This window comes from Ambystoma mexicanum, chromosome 1q (assembly GCF_040938575.1).
Source record: "Ambystoma mexicanum isolate Mex_15411 chromosome 1q, UKY_AmexF1_1, whole genome shotgun sequence".
Taxonomy (NCBI): domain Eukaryota; kingdom Metazoa; phylum Chordata; class Amphibia; order Caudata; family Ambystomatidae; genus Ambystoma; species Ambystoma mexicanum.
In genome coordinates this window covers 1,148,066,582-1,148,084,721 of record NC_090922.1, presented here as the reverse complement: position 1 = coordinate 1,148,084,721, position 18,140 = coordinate 1,148,066,582, and the positions used below count along the sequence as shown (strand labels likewise).

Sequence of the window (18,140 nt, the reverse complement as noted above, 5' to 3'; positions counted from 1 at the left end):
GTAATGTCAGCACTGGACCCCTTGCCAGTGCCTTATTTGTAACCTCTACCGTGTCTTCTGGAGTCGCTTCTATGGGATGACGAGGTATCAGTCCATCTCGTCCGGACGTATGGGCCTTTTTATCTGTGCATGGCTACTGAGTGGTCCGTGGGGGGTGGGGTGGGTTCTTTGTTGTGTGTGGCCTGGGTGTAGACTGACAATTCTTTCTGTGGTCTGGCTGGGTCGGATGGCGTATGTTCCTGTCCCGTTGCGGGAGCAGTGGAGAGGGGGGGGTAGCGGTAAGGCACCACACCCCCTGCCCGTTCGTCTATGGCGCTTGTTCCCACAGTGAAAAGTCTAATGTCCAGGAAATCAATCTCGCTTCCCTTGTGGCCTCCAGACAGTCCACACGGGGGGGGTGAAGATACGTGCGCGTGGGAGCGGGCCCGGCTTACCTTCCTCGTGGCGGATACAAGCGGGGCCGGGTGACTCCTCTTCCCGGTCGCTGTTATGATGAATGCAGAGGGGTCTCAAGATGCTCTCCGATGTTCGGAGCGCCCGCGACTCATCCCCCCCCTGGCTGGTCGGATCGAACGTTCTGCTGCCGCCGCTCGCGTTGTCCTGGCGCCAGGCTCCTCCCCACGTTCCACGGCAGATGCGCAGAGATCCGCAGGGCTCACATCTCGGGAACCCCTTCACCTTAGACAAGCGGCTAATATTGCTGCACGTTCTAAGCGGAATTCATGCGGAACCGGAGTCAAACAAGTGGCTATTTCGGCTTTGCGGCCCTGGATACTGCCGGAGCTTACTCAGGAGCTGCCATTTACTCCCGTGCGCAACAGCGCCCCCCCGTTCGTTTTGCCTTTGGCGGGATTCATGAGTGAAGCCTGCCTCTGGATCCATGGTGTCTGGGGTAGGCAGAAAGCGAAAGAGGTGCCCGAAACTCCCTGTGCGTAGTCTCCTAGGAGACCCAAATGCACTCTCTGATTGGCTGGCTGACTGTCCGGCAAGTACAGCCACCCTGCTGGGTGAGCGACAGCTAGGCTGGAATGAAAGGGAGAGAACTGTCTAAAAGGCAAGTCTCTTGGCTTGGAAGGCAGAGTCGACCACTGGACGAAGGAACCGAAGAAGAACTTGAAGATGCCGCCTGCTGCATCTTCTGGACCATTGGTTTGTCCAGTGAATCCCTGCTCCAGTGCCGAACCAAGTTCGCATCGACAGAGAAGCCCCTGCATGGACGACTTCTCCCCTTGAGTTGGTGGGACCAATCAACTCCAAAGCAAGCCACCTGGACATCCATCTCGGAGCTGGTTGAATTTCCACAGAGTTGCTGCTGGAAACCGTAGAGCCAGGGAGAGGAACACCAGTTTGTGTGCGTTGGCCAAGAGCTCCAGGAAGATCCTCCGGACTCCCAGGAAGCAGGACTGACCAAGCCTGAGCCCCACTCAACAGACTGCAAGACCCCAGAAGAAAGGAAAGTCCATCTCGACAGCCAGGAACCGCAGTGTTGCTATTTGCGGTAGACGCAAGGAGCTGAAACAACAAAGTGCCACTGAAAGTGAAGTTTGCCGGGAGTTTTGACCGTCCCACTGCAGGAGTCCAGCGGCATCCTACCTCTTGTCCCCACGACTGAGGCCCAGGAACAGTGAGATCTGCAGAGTTGCACAGGAACAGGAGCCATCTGCTGCATCTTTTCTTCATTTTAACGGTACTGTAAGATAACTTGCCTCTTGCTGTAGAGTTGCTTGCATCTTATAGTACTCACAAGTCTAACAGCTTGTGGCCCTACATTGATTCATCTTTTTCTTCAAAGACTTCTGAAACATTGTGCAAAGACCTTTCTACCCATCTTCAAAGAAGTGCTTCGGCCCTTCTAGACTCTTGCCTATTGACTTTGGCTTAGCCTGTTTTAAATGAATGACTCTTATTGGGGGATCTGACTTTGCCTGCTTAATATTTGTGGTATCTTGTTTGTTCTAATGTTTCCCTTTTTACTTGCTCTTAACTAAATCTGAATGGCAACAGTAGTACATTAATGTCAACAGCACCCTAGCAGTTGAAGTCACCTGAGCGTGTAGGTCTCTGCTGAATGCCATACCAAATGGGTATTTACTGATTCTGAACTAAGAGATTGTGTAATTTTGAAGTATATTTGTGTGGTGAAGAAGGCTTATATTAACTGACTGGTAAATAAATGAATAATTTTTTTTATCAGGAAACCCTGTGTGTAAGTGTCTGCTTGAATACTTGTCACTGTGAACCTCTGTGTAACTCCCCTACAGCTCACATTGACCCCTCTTGAGATGAGCCTGGCTACTCGTCCCGCCTACCAGCCTGTGTAGTACAGACTTGTGTCAAAGGTTGGGTTACTACTGTCAGGAGGTCAGGGTTGTTGTTGTGCACCATAAGGGCACTGAATACAACCTTGCCTAACAACCCCTCCGGTATCTCCCCCTGGCCAGGTGTTTAGCTTCATAAACTTTCTGGAGTCGGGAACTTTGCATGTGACTAGTTTGTAGTCATATCCATCACCTTCAAAGGCGATGCAAAATGGGAACCCCATCTGTACCCGATTCCTTTCTCGTTCAACCACTTCATGAGGGGGGCACACAACAGCCTCTTCGCCAGGGTTAGGGTGGACAAGTCCTGGAAGACCGTGATTTTTGGCATTACCCCGGGTCACAGTGCCCACTGATCTCGCCTGCTCCATGATCTTCAACTTATCAGGGCAGTTGTAAAAACGAGCTAAGACTGACCTTGGGCTCCTGGATGCCCCACCTGCTCTGTGCACCCTATCGATTTTTGGCTCGTCAATAGTCTCCTCCCCAAAGAGGAGCTTTGCAAGCCCATGGAAGGCCCTCTGCAAGTCTCTCTCGGTTTCCCGCTCCTTCTCAGGAAGGCCAAAAAAATCTCTGTTGTTCCTACTCTCCCGATCTTCAAAATAGTCCATTTTGAGGGTGAGTTCAGTCCCTCTCTCTCATATCCATTTGGGTTTCCAAGGTGTCAAGGGAGGTCTGGTTGTTTTCCACCGTTTGTAGCCGCTCGTCCATCTTATCTATTCTCATGTTGATCTTGTCCCGTTCCCCCTCTACGTCCACTCTCATGCCCCATATCGCTTCCAGTATGGAGGTGATGTCTTTTTTGATGGACCCTGGGGGGGGGAGTGGGTGAGGGGCTACTTCACCGGCCAACTCCGGCGCCCTCCACTCAGTGTTAGTTTCTCTGGGTTTGGGGGGGTCCACTCCCGCCTGTCTGTCCAGTTTCCGTCCTCCAGGTCCTCCAGGGGCAGTCCAGGTCTACTAGCACCCCCTACTGTATTGTCTCAGCAGGGACCCTATTCCAGGAAGAGCCACCAAACCACTGGGGTGGTCACATATGTGCCTCTGGTTGGGCCACGACAATCTATCCCATATAGTCTGACTGGCCACCTCAGCAATAACTCCAAAAAGAGGGGTGGGGGGGTCGATGGTCTTCTGCGCATGGGATCTGATCATCGGCGCTCCTCGAACCCACTCCTCACCAGGTCCACTATATTGGGTGGGCACATGCCCCTAGCCGATGCCAGGGGGCCTCACACCCCTGCTGTCGGCCCACTTCCCCAGTCACTGTGGGCCTCTGTTGGCAGGAGCCGCACTCTATTCCTCTGTTTCAGTGGGGGGAAACATCACCGCACTCAGCCCACCTATCACCTCCACAATCTCCTCTGGATCCGGCACTCCCACTGCGGTTCCGGACCCTCCAGCTCAAACCCCACCAGGTCTGTTCCACTGGGCAGGCATAGGACCCTAGCCGGTGCCAGGGGCTTCACACCCCTGCCGTTGAATCGCTTCTCCAATCTCTGCGCCCCTCTGTACTCCAGATCTGTGTTCTGCCCCTCAGTTCCGGGGGTGGAGCGGCACCACGGCACTCAGCCCATCTTTCAACTCCCCGATTGTTACGGGACCCGGTGTTCACCCTGGGGGGGGGTCAATGTTACGCTCACCTGGTATCCACAGGGACGCCACCCAGCCGGGTTACTCGCTGGTATGCTTCTCAGCTTTGCCCTGATGTGGTCTGCGGGGAAGGTTCTGCCTGAAAATACAGGAGGACTGTGTTTAAGACTGACCGACTGGGGTAAGTATCCTCCATCCACCCCCATATGATTTCAGTCCCTCTGGTGCCCTCTCCTCACCTTGTGGTAGAATTGGGCGTGCTCTCCGTCCTGCCTTCTTTGCAGGGGCGCGTTGTCTTTCATGGGCGAGTGCGGTCCAATTACTTAACTGACGCAGGCCCGTTTGATATTGTTCAGGTAGGTCTTATTGCTGTTTAGTTTTGTTGCTATCCTGCATGCCTTTCTTTGTTTAAAATGTCTCTTTTTTTTCTCCCTTGGGTATGCGGAGCTTCAGCGCTGCGAACTGGCTTGGTTGAGCCCCGCTGGTAAATGGCGTATTAAGAGCGCTATGATGCGTTTAAGTAAGCGCTATGCGCAGCGCTGCGAAGTCTTGCCTTTGCTAACCTGTGTTTTCCTTCCTTGCAGGTCGCTGTGTTCTTCAGCGCGAGTGGAATGTCCGGAGTGGTACCAGCCGAGAGGCGACCAGCCAGGTAAGCCTTTTGAGCAGTTCGTAATTTGTAAATGTCTCTACTGCTTTCTTTAATGTTGCCTCTATCTTCCTCTTTCAGGTCGTTCTGTCTGGGAGGCGTGCAGATTTGAGGAAGCTGTTCTTAGGAGCTGCGAGTGTTTAAAGATGAAGACTGCAGGTAAGATGATGCGGCTGCTAATGATCCTTTTGTCTCCTTGCAGGTTCTGTTTCTCCGAGGTTCGAGGGAATAGCTGGACACGGTGAGCGTCACGTTGCAAGTTGCAAAGTAACGCGAAGCGTGTTGTCTTGCTCAGGTGTGGTTTAAATAGCCCCAACAAAATAGTCCAGGTAAAGTAGTCCCTAGGCTACCACACCCAAAACACTAGACTGCATAGCTTGGTTCTTAGGAACCAAGCTATGTGGATGCCTCCATGTTGGCTGACAATACACCAAAGTAGTTCCCAAGCACATTTTCTTTCATGGTGTATGAGCCTGGCACCATATGCGCCAGGACTGGCCCAATGAGGGCTTTAGAAGAGGATGCCAGGCTCTAGAGGCCCGAGCCGTGACTCCACCTGGCCAATGGGTTTGCCAGAGGGGGATTTGGGCGAGGGTCGTGACGGTCAAGCCCACTCCATAAGTCCTCTTCAATAGGCACAGGGTAATGGGTGGGGGGTGTCCAGGGGTGCCCAACTATGGGGCAGCTGCAGGGGCGGGTCACCTGGGTTGTGGCTCACCCTCCTGGACCCTCCTCTCAGAGGCCCATTGCCTGCTGCTGCCGTCCCCCAGCCAAAGCGCTGTACTGCACCTCACAGTTTCCAGCGATACATGGTAAAGCCTGTGCCCCGCTCACCCAGCTCCTCACCAGAGGAGTGCTCAGCCAGTCCTTGGGCAACTTTTTATGGAAGGGCCCGGTCTCGCTCCAGCAGCCACTCTGGTGGCTCAGCTCCCATGCAGTGTCGCCCAACCATTCAGCTCCCGGCAACAGAGCTCCTGCTCCTCCCCAGGTGCTGCTCATTCACCAGAGCTCGTAGGCAGAGCACGGTGACTCCAGGTCTGCAGTGTTATTGCTCCCGCAGACCTCAACCTCCAGCCCACAGCCCGAATGCCCCGGGGCTCAGTCTCTGCCAGAGGCCAGTCCCCTCTGCCTCCACAGGGACACTCGGCCACAGACGCTGACGCAGCAGCGGCCTGCAGGACTCGCTCCCAGGCAGCTCTCAGGTCACCTCGATGTTCCAAGCCCTACAGGACTGAGCTCTGAAATTCCGCTGGAGTGTGAGCCTTATCTGCTCATCCGTTTTATGGTTGGCCTTTTGGGGTGGGGGTCAGAAACTGGGGCTCAAGCTGTTTTCAACTCTAAGGAAGCGGAGCTGGACGTTCAGACTAGTGCCATGAACACGCCCCCTGGTGGCCTTGTTTTTGCATTTTTCAACAGGAAAAAAGTTATATTTTTGTCAAATAAGAGCCTGTGTGCTCTTCTCTTCATCTGCCGACAGCGGGGATCCATTTGTCGGTTAATTTCATCGCCCCTCAAGGGCAAGGATTGTCCGAGTTTTCATCAAAGTTTCCAGAATGTCATCGGGCCTACTCCACACTCACGACCATGACAGAGGAGGAGGAGGAGGAGGAGGAGAAGGAAGGAGGTTCCCTTTTCAAGCTCTGCACCAGATGCGGATTGTGGAACATTTTTGTAGAGGACAGACTCATTCAATGCCTCTACTGCCTTCACCCGGACCACAAAGAGGGAGATTGCAAAATCTGCCTTGGCTTCTCCAAGAGAATGATGACGGATGGACACAGTAGACTGGCGGTATGGCTAGGTGACAAGACCTCTGCCCTGTGCCCCAAATGGGGGTCATGCCTCCTAGGACCGGCCGGTCCAATAATCGGGCTACTAAGTACTTTGAGGGTGCTCCATCCGTGGGCACCCAAGATGAGGCCAAGCTCTGCAAGTCCGCTTCGTCGGGGTCGCCCCGCTAATGAGACCCTCGGCGGCAGGGCGCGATCAACGTCGCCATCTGCCTCCATCTCCAGCTATTGATCGGGCTCTTCCTCCAAGAGGAAGTCACTGTCACGACCCTCGCCCAAAACCCCCTCTGGCAAACCCATTGGCCAGTTGGAGTCAGGACTCGGGCCTCTAGAGCCTGGCATCCTCTTCAAAAGCCCTCATGGGGCCAGTCCTGGCGGGCGCCAGGCTCATACACCATGAAAAACGATGTGCTTGGGAACTACTTTATTGTATTGTCAGCCAACATGGAGGCATCCACATATCTTGGTTCCTAAGAACCAAGCTATGCGGTCTAGTGTTTTGGGTGTGGTAGCCTAGGGACTACTTTACCTGGACTATTTTGTTGGGGCTATTTAAACCACACCTGAGCAAGACAATACACTTCGCGTTACTTTGCAACTTGCAACGTGACGCTCACTGTGTCCAGCTATTCCCTCGAACCTCGGAGAAACAGAACCTGCAAGGAGACAAAAGGAACGTCATTAGCAGCAGCATCTTACCTGCAGTCTTCATCTTTAAACACTCGCAGCTCCTAAGAACAGCTTCCTCAAATCTGCACGCCTCCCAGACAGAACGACCTGAAAGAGGAAGATAGAGGCAACATTAAAGAAAGCAGTAGAGACATTTACAAATTACGAACTGCTCAAAAGGCTTACCTGGCTGGTCGCCTCTCGGCTGGCACCACTCCGGACATTCCACTCGCGCTGAAGAACACCGCGACCTGCAAGGAAGGAAAACACAGGTTAGCAAAGGCAAGACTTCGCAGCGCTGCGCATAGCGCTTACTTAAACGCATCATAGCGCTCTTAATACGCCATCATTTACCAGCGGGGCTCAACAAAGCCAGTGCGCAGCGCTGAAGCTCCGCATACCCAAGGGAGAAAAAGACATTTTAAACAAAGAAAGGCATGCAGGATAGCAACAAAACTAAACGGCAATAAGACCTACCTGAACAATATCAAACGGACCGGTGTCAGTGAAGTAATTGGACCGCACTCGCCCACGAAAGACAACGCGCCCCTGCAAAGAAGGCAGGACGGAGAGCACGCCTAATTCTACCACAAGGTGAGGAGAGGACGCCAGAGGGACTGAAATCATATGGGGGTGGATGGAGGATACTTACCCCAGTCGGTCAGTCTTGAACACAGTCCTCCTGTATTTTCAGGCAGAACCTTCCCCGCAGACCACATCAGGGCTAAAGCTGAGAAGCATACCAGCGAGTAACCCGACTGGGTGGCGTCCCTGTGGATACCAGGTGAGCGTAACAGTCGCCCAACCCGGCAAAGCTGCAGGAGACCCCCGAGAAGCCCCCTCAGGGTGCCAAAAAAAAAGGGGGAAAGGGGATCAGGGGAAGAGACTAAATCCCAGGCCAGCCACAGGCCGTGACCCACGTCATGGATGTTTCGTCCTCGGACAATGAGGACCAGGAGTCCCTGCACATGGTCCACGAGGACGTGGAGGACGACCGCAGCAACGCCGACGGTGCGGGGCCTAGTGTGCCCACCACACCTCAGCCGAGAGATGCATCCATGGACATCCGTTCAACCCTGCCCACGTTGGTGTCAGAAATTTAGAAGAGGATGCCCCAGGTCCCGGCCCCAGCAGCTCCGGATCAGCCCCTGGCTAAAAAGAGGAAGCACCATCCAAGCTCGACACCCACGTCGGGAAGGCCATCAATGAGTCTTTGCAGGCCATCAAGACTGATAATGGCTAGTGCTCTGGGTACTCTCCAACAGCACCGCTATTCCTTTCGCACCTCTGGTGGAAAACCAGGCAGATTTACGAAGGGTTTTGGTTGAGGCTCCTTGTTGTACTCTTAGCCCTCCCGGTCCAAGACCCAGGAGGCCGTTCCAAGGTTTTTGGTGGAGGTGGCCAACATGCTGTTGTTGCCCCCAAGGCGGAACGCAGGTGCCGAAGGAGGACAGAACCAGCCAAGTCGTTGGGCCCCCAACCAGGCACCGCGGTGGGAGGCCAGCTGGTGGGATTCGTAGGCGAGTGAAAAAAGATCTCCACCGAGAGATGGGTGCTGGACACTTGCCCACGGACATACCCTGGAGTTTCAGCAAAAGTGTCCACGGAGCCCTCCGGTGACCAGGCAGGAGCAGCACATCCCTCAGCTCCTGCAGGAGGTACGGGTCATGCTTAGAAAGGGGGAGATGGGGCTAGTTCCAAAGCGACTATGGGGCTACAGAGTCTACTCCAGATACTCCTTAGTCAAGATGACCGTTGGCTGGAGGCACATTCTAGACCTGCAGCATCTCAACAAGTACCTGAAGTCCCAGAAATTCAGGATGGTCACGTGCTCGGCCAACTGGAGGAAGGAGACTTCTTGTCGTCGCTGGATCTGTTGGACACCTACTTCCAGGTCCCAATCCAAGGTTCCTATGTTTTGTAGTGCAGGGAAGACGCTACCAACTGAAGGCCCTCCTTTTCGTCTTAAAGTCGGTGCCCAGGGTGTTCTGGCACCAGTGGCGGCCCATTTTCGAGGGATACACGTTTACCCATACTTCGATGACTGGCTCATGCAGGCCAAGTCAAGAAAGGTGGCCGTCGAACACACAGAGAGGACTGTCCAGCTACTGTCCGATCTGGGGTTCTCCATCAATTATCCAAAGTCCTGCTTGACACCATCGCAGAGCGTACCATTCCTGGGAGCCACGCTTCGTACAGTCTCCTGCTTAGCGTACCCTCGGAGGAGAGGGTAGCTGCCGTGCTGGGGAAAGCGCAACGACTGTTGTCACTGAAGACTGCCACGGTGCGGACCATCAAGTCGCTGCTCGGCATGATGTCTTGCGTCTACCTTATCCGGCTCTGCAGGTTGAGGATGCAACCTCTTCAGGAGTTCCTGGACGCCCGCTGGATATAAGTGTCAGGAAGCTTTTGAGGACAAGATCCCCCTCGATGAGTTCTGTCGGGTGGTAAGGTGCTGGGACGTACACTCCTACATCGCCCGAGGTACAGGGTTTTAAAAACCCCCATACCAGGAGACTGTCACCACAGACTCTTCCCTGGAGGGTTGGGGAGCCCTCATCAAACGTCTACCTGCTTCCGGAGGAGAAGGATCTCCACGTCAATATCCTGGAACTTTGGGCAGTGTTCTGGGCCCTCAAGTAAGTCCTTCCGTGCCCGAAGGGCAAGGTGGTGAGGATCTTCACTGAGAACACCACCACAATGTTCTACATCAGGAATCAGGGGGCCACTCGATCCCCAGTCCTCTGGCCGGAGTCAAGAACACCATCGGCCTCAGCAGGGAGTTGCACTCTTCGGCAGGACCAGGTGGACCGCATCTCCATCAAGTGGGGCAGGGCCCAGATCAATCTGTTTGTGACGGCGGCGACCTCCAAATGCCAGAAATTTGCCAGTAGGTTCCACCAGCTGAGGAGCATGGGGGTGGGGGGGGGGGTTTGTTCTCCTTCCTGTGTGAAGGCCTGTTTCTTTATGCGTTCCCTCCGTTGCCTCTCCTGCTGCGAGTTATCAGGCAACTCAAACAGTGCCGATGCAGGATGATAATCGTCGCCCTGGCATGGCCAAGGCAGTTTTGGTACCCAGCCAAAACCGTTATTCCTATCAAGTTATTAACAATAGAATTTCAGCCTGTCAGCATCCCCTATGGTCAATCGTCAAGCTGCCAGTGGTCGTGGATCTGCTCACCAGAGGAGGAGGCGCAATCCTGCATCACGACTCAGGATAGCTGAACCTTAGGGCTTGGCTCCTGCAGCCCTAGAGTTTGGAGGATAAGATTTGCCGGCAGATTGCAGGGAGGTCCTTGCCAAGGCCACAGCGTCATCCACTCTTAAGTGCTACGGTCACAAATGGAAGCATTTTTCTATGTGGTGCCGGTCGCAAAATTTCACCCCTCCTGAGGGTCACGGCCCTGCAGATTCTTCCATACTTGTTGTCCTTTGCCAAGGCGCGACTGACGCACGCTTCTATCAAGGTGCATCTGACGGCTATCTCCCGCTACTCCAGTCCTCCAGGAAGATCTTCTCTTTGGTCCCACCATCTGGTCAAGGAGTTTCTCAAAGGACTGTTGCGATCTTTCCTGCCGGTGAAGGCTCCTGCTCCGGTGTGGGAACTCCACGTGCTGCTAGCGAGGCTCATGCGAGCCACCTTCAAGCCTATGCATACGGCCCCTCTTGAGGTCCTCTCGTGGAAAACTGATTTCCTTGTGCCCATCACCTCTGCCAGGAGGGTGGGTGAGATCAGGCCCTATCCTGCAAACCACCATATCTGACGTTCCACGAATCGAAGGCGGTGCTACGGATGCACCCCTCCTTCATGCCAAAGGTTCCATCAGAATTCCACCTCAACAAGCCTTTGCTGTTGCCTGTGTTTTTTCCAAAGCCTTTGTCACCGGCTGAAAGGGCCTTGCACTGGCTGGATGTTGCTTGTGCTCTGAAGTTCTACCTGGCTCGCACAAAGAGTTTTCAGAAGAGACCCAGTTGTTTGTGAACTTTGGTCCTGTGAACTATGGGAAGGCCTTGTCCAAAGCTTCCATCTCCCTTGGCTGTCCGGCTGTATCGCATACTGTCATCAGTTGGCAAACTGGCAGCTGCCCGGCCGGAATCCATTCCACCAAAGTGATCGCTGCGACGACAGCATTCCTGTTTGTTGTGCCCCTTCTGGACCTCTGCAGGGCTGCTATGTGGAGGTCTACACACACCTTCACAAGGTTCTACTGCGTGGAGCGGGATTCCAGAGAAGAGTCCAGGGCCGGCCAAGCGGTTAACTTGAGTTGAGTCTGTTCCGGAGGTAAGAGTGTTGCTACTGTTGAGCCGTGCCACCTCCCATGGTTGTGTTATGTTGTACTGCTATGAATTCTTTATTCATAAGCATGTGAATCCATGCCAGACCCCATGCTGGCGAAGGAACAAGTTACTTATCTGTAACTATTGCTCTCCAGTATGGGTCTGGCATGGATTCAAATTCAAACTCTCCCTCCTACCCCTCTGCGGCTCTTCTTGGTCATACTGCCACTTTACATGCTTAACAAATCTGAAGATGGCTGCCAAAGGAGGGGCTTGGGGAGAGGGCAGTCATTGGCTGGGGGGCAGTATGACCCAGAGTACAGTGATTGGTTTAGAGGAGAAATACAGTTTTTAAGTGAAAGTGAAACTGTTTTTTCACTTACTGAGGATTCCCGGCCTGACGGGGAATAATCATAAGCATGTGAATCCATGCCAGGCCCATGCTGGAGAACAATAGTTACAGGTAAGTAACTTGTTCCTTCCCATCTCTAGCCTGATGGCATTTGCATGTTTTTTTAACCTGGAAATAGCTTCTTTATTCCTGCATTTCATTTTCCCAAATCCTTGGCTATATCACGGGATATTGATCGCATCGAAAGAAAAACAAGAAGGTGGTTGTTTCATTTCTAAAAAACCCTGGTTTCAGGTAAATCCACTAAATATCGCAATCTATTTTTGGGAAGTGGGCACCCCTTTCTACATCAAATATTTAAAGAACTCCTGCACGGAATAACCCCACACCAACGCATTATGCCAAAGTTGTTCGGGACCTGGTCCAAATGCGTCCAGCAGTTTGGGTTGTGCGCTTTGGCAAAAATGTACCTTGTTTGTCTATGCGAAAATGAACGGGAATAGGGCGCATTCTTGGTGAAATTTCTTTTTGGGACGCTTAATAACTTTCTAATGAATCTTTACGAAACCTTGCACTTTGGGGGTGTTGGGGCCGGCACAGGATTTTAATCACTTTAGAAATTTCAGCCAAAACCATTACTCCAATCAACTTTACTTAAAAAAATGTACCCATAGGGTTAAGGGCGCCAGGACAATATAAAACAACCACAAAACAGATAGATAGAACAGAGTAGCACAAGAAGATTAAAAGAAACCAGTTCAGTTAAAAAGCAAAGTTTTTAATTTCTTCCAGTTCAGTGGATTTTTGGCTTCATATTTCTGGAGGCAGTCCATTCCAGTCTCTCGGAGCCGCATTCAGAAACGCTCCTTTACTGGCTTTAACCTCTTAAGTGCCATTGAGGTTCCCCCCCAGTGCCAATGGCTTTTTTTTAAAAAATCGCGGTATTCACCGCCCAAACCTGCCAACATTTCCCCCCTCATTAACCCCTTAAGTGCCACCGACGAGCCGGCTCATCGGTGGCAACCTGGAGCGGTTTTTACCGACGAGCCGGCTCGTCGCTGGCATTTAAAGGGTTAATGGTGTTACACTTCTATAAAGCCAGCTGATCAGTATTATTAGACCTGAGAGATCTCACATGGACTTTTTCTTCTAGCAGGTCCTGTAGATAAGATGGCATTTTACCCAGTCGACATTTGTGAACAATTAGCAACGCACAGTGTAGTAGTCTGGCCTCGACAGGTAACCAGTGCAGGCCACGTCTGGCTTCAGAGATATGCTCGCTCCACACGGTTCCTGTGATTACTCTAACAGCGCTATTTTGTATAACCTGTAAGCGATTGCGCTCCCCTTTGTTTATGCCAAAAAATAAGCTGTAACAATAATCTATTTGTGCCCCCACTATCGCCCTCGTGATGGTCTCGGCATTGAGTGATAAAAGTTCAGAGATTAGTAAGAGATTAATGGAGTAAGCTGCAGATGACACGAGGCTACTAACGTGAGATTTCATGTTAAGGTTTTCATCAAGGACAACCCCTAACGTCTTGACCTTCTTTTGGACAGCAATTTTGGTGTCAGTCAGATCCCAGTTTTTAAAATCATATTCGAGATACCCACGACCAGAAGCTGTTTTCTCCCTGTTCAAAGCAAGGTTATTTATCTGCCATCCAGTTTTCAATGAAGTTATATACTTCAATGAGCTTGCGTTCATCTTTGTCATGAGTACTGGTGAGAGGGATGACGCTCTTGAGTATCATCAGCGTAGTTCGCGAACGCTACATCATTTTGCTCTAAGAGCATAAAAAATTGAACCGTGAAAATATTATTTGAACACGGTGAGATCCACGTTTCTTGTGGTATGCCAAATTCCATAACTGTAGGTGGAGCTTCAGCTTCTCTATAATAGACCCTACATTCTCAATTACTCAGGAAAGAGGATATCCATTGAGCAGCCTCGTTCGAAAAGTTGGCCAAATCCCTCAACACATCAAGATGGAGTGATCCACCAGGTCGCCGAGAGATCCAGGAGCATAAGGAAAGAGCTGGCCGACCCTTATCCATGCAATCCACTAATCTTGACTTCAATTCCAGCAGGGAAGTTACAGTCCCAAACCTGACACCTGATAGATGTTTATTAAGAATAGAGTGGGCATTAAGATGGGCAGGTATCTGGACAGCGACCCAATCTAAACATTTTAACAGAAACCGGGTGTTTGTAATGGGTCTATAGTTAAGCGGGATATCATCTGGAAGACCTGTTTTTTTAGGATAGGTGTTATCTGCGCCTTTTTCTCTCTTGGAAAGGGGCATTGACAAATTAGCAAATAGCATTTAAAAGTGTGGAGGGATAAGATTTAATAATAACTGCCGAGCAGGGATCTCCTTTGCATGTTGTAGTCTTACGGTGTTCTATGATTTTGGGTAATTCAGCTTCCGTTATAGCCGTGAACCTAAAGAGAGGAATCTGTGGATTTTTTACTGGGGTGGCATGATCACTTGCCACCAAGGATTTATGTGATTCTCTTTTTTGACAATGTCTGCATTTATTTTATAGAGTTTACCCTGCATAGCTTCTTGGATTGAACGCCACGCAGCTTTGTTGATAACTAAGCCTGTGCCCTGCCTATATGGGGTTTCCTGTTCTTTAAAACTTTTAAATAATTCTTTTACTTCAGATTGAGCATTCTGAATTCTAGCATTAAAGCTATTTTTCTTTGTGTTAACAATGGCTAGTTTGTAGTCTTCAGCTGTTTTTTTATAGGTTAGCGGCATTAGTGGAGAGTAGTTGCCTTTCCAGGCATAAAAACACTTAAGCATAAGAGCCTTAAATTGCTTGAGTTTTGCCGAATGCCAGGTATTCCTGTTTCAAAAAGCTTTTCGAAATGTCTTTTTTAGTGGAGCTAGAGTGTTCGAGATATTATCAAAGGAAGAGGAAATAGCATTAGACAACTCCTCGGCTGAGTCAAGGTTAAGTATATTTACAAGAGTAGTACTAAGAATGGGTTCAATGCGATCGCGAGTAAAATTCCTCAAGTTTCTCGAAACAAACTCCTGCTTATGCAGGCCTTTTTGTTTAATAGGAAATTCATGTAATGTGAAATGTACAAAAGAATGATCTGACCACGGGCAAGAACGTACAGAAAAATCTTTAGTAGTAATATTGAGAGTAGAGACCCAGTCAAGAGTGTGCCCCTTACAGTGTGTGGGTTCACAAATCTTTGGAATAAAACCATGATTGGACAATGTGCACTCAAGATCTGTAGTTCTGCTATCCGAATCCTGCCCTAGCCAAAGATTAAATGTGCCCAGTATTAAAAACCTAGTTTTTGGTTTAAGAAAAGTAGTGGAAGGTCTTTAAAGCAAGAGAAGGTTAACAGTGGACTCTGTGTTAAGGCCAATCAACACATTTCAACTCTATACCTTCAGTGGTTTGGCATTTCACCTCCCAAATAGAGAGATGAGATTTAAAAATTAATGCAACCCCTGCCCCTCTTCCCAAAATCCTATCCTGTCTATAGCCATCAGGGATGGCTAAACTCAGTGAGGGGCCAGCTGCCTCATGGCCCCAGGCTTTTGCAATGGCACAGATATCAATTTCCATATCCATAATGTAAGAGGCTACATCCGTGGCACGTTTAATCAGGGGCCTAGTATTTAACATAACTATTTTTACTTCTGATATCAAAGTGATTTTAGGTCTGGAAGGGAGATCACTATGCTTATTGTCTGGCTACGGACTGTGCGTCGTCTGGACCCACGATGACTCTTCTGCGAGAGAGGGAACCGTGTGACAAAAAGCTGCCATTCTTGGTGAATACATTCCAAAGGGCTGTTATTTATCACAACAGGCAGAGTAGGTGATACTATAGCAAGACTGGATATAAAATTTAGGGGTTTGGGTACCCACATCTGTAAGTGATAGATCAGGATTAGTTTCAGTCAGGCATAACACAATTAGCAACCGGAATTACCTTAGAAAGGTTCCGTCTCCTGATTTGTAGCCATAAAAATGGTTATTGCTGCTGCAATAGCTGCGAGTACTTCAATAATTCCCATAACGGGATGAAAAGCAGAGAACTTCATGCTTCCGGACCGCCAGCAACCGCTTGGTGTTCTCGCGCCGGCGCTCTCGGGCCTGGTATGCACAAAAATAGGTGTGAGAACTACCAGGTGGTCTGGGAGTTGTGGTTGCAAGGCCTAAGCCAATCAGAACACGTCTGCTTTAAGACTCGGTAGCAGGATGTAGACAAAATGTTACAGACACACTTAGCCCCAAGTAAGCGCCGAACAGAGGAAATTGCACGAGGCAGGTACTAGGAAGCTAAAATAAGATTCAAATACAATCACAGGCTAAAAACCCATGTTAAAATGCGTGAGTATAAGAATCAATAAAATCAGCTGCTAAATCAAGTTATTAACAATCGAATTTTGAGGGGTTCCTATGGAAGTCCGACTCACCATGGGAGTCCGACTCACCTTAACTATAGGGTGGCTATCGCCGTCCGATAATATCAGAAAATCTTTTTGTTTGTTCCTTATACAATTCCACACCGTTCCACCAATCTGCACTAAATTTTGCGTAGTTACTTATTGGGACCATTCGGACATTACTGGCTACGTGACACGCCACCCCTTTCCCCAGATTTCAGCCCATTCATACATGAGACAGTTGCCTGAAATTGGTGAAACATCAATGTGGTCGTAGAAGGACCGGAAACACTCATTTTAAGCACCTCGACACGAGGAACAAAACTCAAAGGTCTGAAACCACGTTTCAAGGCCTTAGGACAGACCATTTCTGAGTTATTTGCACAGCAATGCACAACGCCAACTCTAGTCTCCCTGCCAGGAACACATGCTCATTCTCAGTGCAGTTTGCTTCAGAGTGCAAAGCACATCGAGCAATAAGCGACTCGGAACAGTGACCAACAGGATTATTGATTTTCAACAATTGATGATCATGACCAAGTCTGTCTACAGACCTCGTGCAGAGTATGGGTACTTTGTGCTAGTTCAAAATATAAATGTGTATCAGCCAGTGATGGTTTCTTCCTGTGGCTCTGTGTTGTACTGGTCCTGAGGTGGGTGAAAGTGGGGAGACCAGCTTCTATGAATCTGCTTCCTATTTATTTATTTTTTTTATTATTATTTTTTTTAAAGTAGTTTTACTCCCTATTTTTCTTCTGGGGTAGGATTTGCCTATTTTAGTCAGTGAAAGTGTTTTTTACACCCGTTATCTGTATGGCTGGATGTCCTGTTAAAACCAAGTATTAACAAAGTCAGCAGTTTTAATTTGTCTATAGGGAGTAGGGCATATGATAAGCAAATGCCTATCGCATGCCCAGGTAATCGTACCATTTTCCGATGTTGCCATCTTATTGCCGGGTAGTACAATTATGGCAGTGCCTAGCAAACACCTATCCGAAGCCTGCACAACACCCAACATTTGTTGGCTTTGCCAATGCTTGTTTTGATCGTGAGCTACACTTGACTTAACACTTCTGATTCCAGTCATAAACCTTTACTCCAACTTCCAGCAGATTTAAATACACCAGTCTGTGGGTGTAACGTAATAGGAAAAATAAATCCAAATTAAAGGTTGAGTTACACATTTGAACAACAAAATGCAACATTGAATTCAGGAAGCACTGGCCTTCAAACCCTGCCATCTCTTCTAGTCTTACTGGTCAAAAAGAAAGTATACTAGCTCCGCCGGCTTGAACCCATTTGCTAAATCCAATACTAGTACAAGGATGACGCCCAGATCTACCTTCTTGACTACTGCATACTTTTGGGAGTTGCCAACCCCACTCTGCTTACTATCACTCTCATCCTGGGGTCCTCTGATATGTCCCTGGGGTTTACTCTCAATTCCAATCTTACCTTTAAAGCTCATCTTTCCTAAGCCTGCTTTTTTTTAAAAACTTCTTTTTTTTCTTCCTCCCATTTTGTCTTATTCGGAACGTTCAGTCTTTCTTACTTGCTTTCTTTTTCCATTCCACCAGTCTAGCTGTGGCTCTTTCCAGGTCTCGTTGGCAGCAATGCCATCCTGGTCAGCCTGTCTGCCTGCCTACCTGCCTTGTCCTTGGCACTTCTGAGGACAGTCTTAACATTTAGCAGAGCACTTGCCTGGTTGTTTTACCAACATGAACTCTGTTGCACGTATACATTTTTAAATGTGCAACTTTGCTGTATCTACACATAGTCACAATTTAAATTTTTGGTCTTTATGTTGCAAGGGCCAATGACCTGCCACAATAGGAACATTCCATTTTGTCATGCAATCTAAATTTCGTTGACAGACCATTCCAATTGTTTAAGATAACATCTCTTTCTGAAGGCAAACAAAGGATTCTATTAATTCGGTTGCTGGGTCAGTAAGATGTTGCAGTTATTTAAAATCAATGTCCTTATATTTTGACTGTACTTGCAAAAAAGTTGTAAAGTTCTAAAATAACATTTCAAACCAATTTCTAAGAATAGTACCAATCCTTTTTT

At 49.5% G+C, this 18,140-nt stretch overlaps 1 protein-coding gene across 3 annotated transcripts in view; it reads left to right on the top strand.

Annotated features, from left to right (window-relative positions):
• The window catches only part of RNPC3 (RNA binding region (RNP1, RRM) containing 3), a 393,936-nt gene that overhangs the window by 64,966 nt on the left and 310,830 nt on the right, over window positions 1-18,140 (top strand). The gene's annotated exons all lie outside the window — the stretch shown is intronic.